The sequence below is a fragment of the Castor canadensis genome, chromosome 8, assembly GCF_047511655.1.
Source record: "Castor canadensis chromosome 8, mCasCan1.hap1v2, whole genome shotgun sequence".
In the NCBI taxonomy this organism is placed as follows: domain Eukaryota; kingdom Metazoa; phylum Chordata; class Mammalia; order Rodentia; family Castoridae; genus Castor; species Castor canadensis.
The window spans coordinates 25,995,288-25,999,420 of NC_133393.1; the positions used below are offsets into that span (position 1 = coordinate 25,995,288).

General features: G+C 39.0%; 1 non-coding gene across 1 annotated transcript; it reads left to right on the forward strand.

The window, feature by feature from the left end:
* On the forward strand, positions 1–107 carry LOC141426058 (U6 spliceosomal RNA). Its single transcript, XR_012451167.1, has one exon. It is a non-coding gene; the product is annotated as a U6 spliceosomal RNA (small nuclear RNA).
* Positions 108–4,133: the final 4,026 nt, after the last annotated feature.

The following is a 4,133-nucleotide window of genomic DNA, read 5'->3' on the forward strand; positions in this document are numbered from 1 at the left end:
GTGCTCACTTCAGTAGCACATATATTAAAATTGGAACAATACAAAGAAAATTATCATGGCTGCTATAGAAGGATGACATGCAAATTTGTGAAGCATTGCATATTTTTAAAAAATGCAGTGTTAGTATAGACCATCCAGGCAACTGGCACAGTGCGGATCAGAATCCCAGGCATGTGTTTTGATCAACTCTTATTCACCCTGTTGGTAAGTGAGAAATCCTCACATTAGGGTTATGGGGGTGAGAAAATACACAATGCTGGAAAGAGAAGTCCATCAGCAGTTTATTAGTCACATATACACATCACCCAGGGAAAATGGACCATGCAGGGCCATATGGGAGCTGTATGTGGGAAAAGTGAATAATCAGTGGCTGTGGGAGGCAGACTTTGTAGTGTGAAGATGGTGAGATACCCTGGCTCTGTGGAAGATGTGATTTACTTGTGTGAATAATTCTTCAAGTTGTCAGGGAACTGAAACCCATTACTCAAGGACAAGTAGGAACTGTGTTGCCACTTTTGGTTAGGAAGGTCATTTGGTTAGGGGACTTTATCACAGGAGCAGGGTGGGAAAGAGAGCTTGCAGTTAGGCCATTTGAGGCCCTTCCAATTTTACCAGATGTTAAGATAGCATATAATGTTAAGCTTATAATAATTTTATAATATTAAGTATATTATTTTAAGCCTTATATCACAGCATATACAATACTCTTATCAGAACATTTCAAGCACCCAGTACCCAGGAGTTGACCCAGGACCAGTTAAAAAAACAGGCCCTTCTTGGTAATATGCAGGGTTTGAGTAGCACAGGCCTACTGAGTTAACTTTTTCCATCATGGACACTGACTCCAGGATGGATTTGCCTTCCATGGCTCATTTACTTCTATAAGCTTCTTTACAGAATGCCTTATCCATCACCATGGCATTCCATGCAGAATTACATTTTGCAAAAGCGCATCTTTTGCAGTAAAGGAAATGTGGAAGTGGTTTATGCCCATGGATTCACTGATCTTAACACATAGCCCATCACCCAAAAGAAGCTAGCTGCTTAAAATGGTGTAGATATCCTACCCAAGTTTCACAGAAGCAACTAAAAGGCAACCCGGCTATGGTTTGCACAGTAGTACCCCAAGGCCCATGCATCAAGCCCAACACTGGTCTCAGTAAGCTAAAGTTAAGGTGTTAATAGGGCTGGGAGCCTTCTGGAGGTTTTGGGATGAATCTTGTCTATTGCATTTTTCCAACATCTAGAGGCTGCCTGCATTTCTTGGCTCCTTCCTCTGTCTTCAAAGTCAACATTTCTCATCTCTCAAATTCTTCTTTCCATCAACACATTTCTCTCTCTCTCTCTCTCTGTTTCAGGTTCTCTGTTTTTAAGGACTCGTGTGATTAAATTAGGCCCACTAGGCTAATCCAGGATGAGCTCCCCATTTCAAGGTCCTGATTCTTAGTCATATCTGCAAAGTCCTTTTGTCCCCTCCCTGCAAGAGCCCACTCTTTCCTCAGAGAAACCTCTGACCCTCTGACCCACCCCCTCCCAAGCTCTAAGGAGCAAGGTTCCTCTTATCCTACAGCATCCAACCCTATTTTATATAACTTTTTATCTTAATTGACTTTTTTTTTGGTGCTGGGGATTGAACACGGGACTCAACATGAGCTCTACTGTTGTGCTACATTCCCAGCCTGGCTTTGTTTTCAATACTAGAATCAGGCAACCTTTCATTCCATAAAGAAGAATAAGTGTTCTTAAGGCTTGAGCAGAGGAGGTTGATTTTATAGACAAAGAAAGGCTTGAAGAAAGCAGAAACAATATCTGGGCATGGTGGTGCACACCTGTAATCTCATTGTAACTTTTGCCTTGTAAGGTGACATGTCTTCAAAAATCTCTTTATCCCAAGTACGCTTTATCACTCACTTGTCACAAATTGTTCACAAAAGAACAATTCACAAAAGAATTGTGAATAATGTGAATAATGATTTTTCTGCAAAATGTTGGAGAATGTTTCAAGTAGTTGAATTGTATGCTATGCAAATAGGGAAATTTTAATTGGATATTAGGTTTTCTAATACCTTTCCAATCATAAAAGTAACAAATACGCACTTGGAGATTATTGGAGAGATAGAGGAAAACCTAAAAACAATGCTTTTCAGACTTTGTTGCAGGAATGTCATGCTTGTTGAAGTGTGGAGTTCTAGGCAGCACCTCAGGAGTGGGCATCAGGAAGACTGGAGTGCTGCCTGAAAATCTGGAAGTGAGAAAAAAGGGTAGCCATCAATAGTAGTTAAAATGAATTGAGCGCCTACTCTACATCTCTGCTTGGATATTGTTACATCAACTTTCCAGGGATGTGTAAAAGAACCTGTGCCTCCCAACTGGGATGGAGGCCACAGCCCAAGAAATGACTCCAACAATTTCAGACTGAATGATTAGGTAAGGGATTACTGACAGAGCAGTGGACTGCAAAGGACAGTATTCACCCCAGGCCCATAACTCGTAGCTTCCTGAGCTGTCACCTGGACTCTTCAGAACCCCCAAACCACAGCTGCTCTCTGCAGAGCTCTAATTTATATGGCTTTAGATGGGTAGCAGAAACCTGAGCTGGAGCACCTCCTCTGTAGAACAGAAGTAACTACAGACGACACAGGACAATAGGGCACAGACCATAGGAAAGTCAGGTTTCTGAGTGCTCTGCTCTTGCTCTTTCCAGGGGTCTCTCTGACCTTGTATTAACACAAGTACCAGTAAAAAGAATGAGTTTGAACAGAGTTCAAAGGACTGAACATAGCTGGGCTGTCATCCTAGCACTTAGGAGGTTGTGGCAGGAAGATTCAGAGCTCAAGGCCAGCTTGGGCTACATAGGGAGTCCCTATCTTGAAAAACAAAAAGAATGAAAAACAAAACATAACAGAAAAAATTGAACATCAATATTGATCACTTTTCTACAAGTCAACATCTATACTTAAAGAGTATTCTACCCTAAAATAGTAAATCAAAGCAAAGATATCCAAAGAATTAGATATTAGAAAATGTTCCAGTGTCACACAGAAAGGACATACAGTCATCATTTTACCTGTTTCCAAGTTTGGGTTTTTTTTTTCTCTTAGTCCTGTGAACCTTGTTTGGATCTTAATTCTGACAATTAAACTGTAAAAAGACTTCTTTGATAAGATTCAGGGAATTTGAATATGAACTGGGTATTAAATGAAATCATGAATAATTATATGTGAATAAGATTGTGTGGCATGGTAGTGACATTTTGTTATGTAAGCAAAGTCCTTGTCTATTATAAAAACATGTGGAGCTGGGCCCTGCAGCTCACATGTGTAATCCCAGGTACTTAGGAAGCAGAGACAGGAGGATTGTGGTTGGAACCAGCCTGTGTAAAAAATTATCAAGACCCTATTTAGAAGAACAAGTTGAACATGGTGTGGTATATGTCTGTAATACCAGGTACTCAGAAGATGTAGATAGAAGGATTATAGTCTGAGGCCGGCCAGACAAAAACCATGAGATCCTATCTGAAAAATAAAGTAAAAAGGGCTGGGAGTATGGTTGAGTGCTCATCTAGTAAGTTCAAGGTGCCATGTCAAAACCCAGTACTGCCAAAAAAGAAAAGAAAAGCATATGAAGGCAATTTTATAGGTGAAGTAAAATATGCCAAGGATTTTCTTTTTAAAATACTCCAGTTACACATTTAAAATCAGGAGAAAGGAATAGCAATCAGTAAAATCTAACACAAAATGTTGATAATTGTTGAAGCCAAGTGGTTCACAATATTCTTTCTATTTCTGTATAGGTTTGAAATTTTCCACAATAATTTTAAAAAATATGAGATGACAGTATTGAATTTTGCATTCTGGAGTAACTGAAAAATCACTGTACAAGGCTTAAAGTTCTTAGAAATTTTAAAGTCAAAGGCTAATTTACCATTTTTTATAATATATTTTCACTAACTTTTGAACAAAAACTACTTAATAGTCACTAAATTTGGAATGCAAAGTATTTTAAAAGAGAAAGGCATATGAAGATTGGCTCAGCCTATGCTTTCTTTCTGACCAAAACCCAGAAGTTAATGCTATTAGTGTTCAAATACCTTTTTCTTTTTAAAAGGGACAGTTAAACCTGCCATTTTTTTT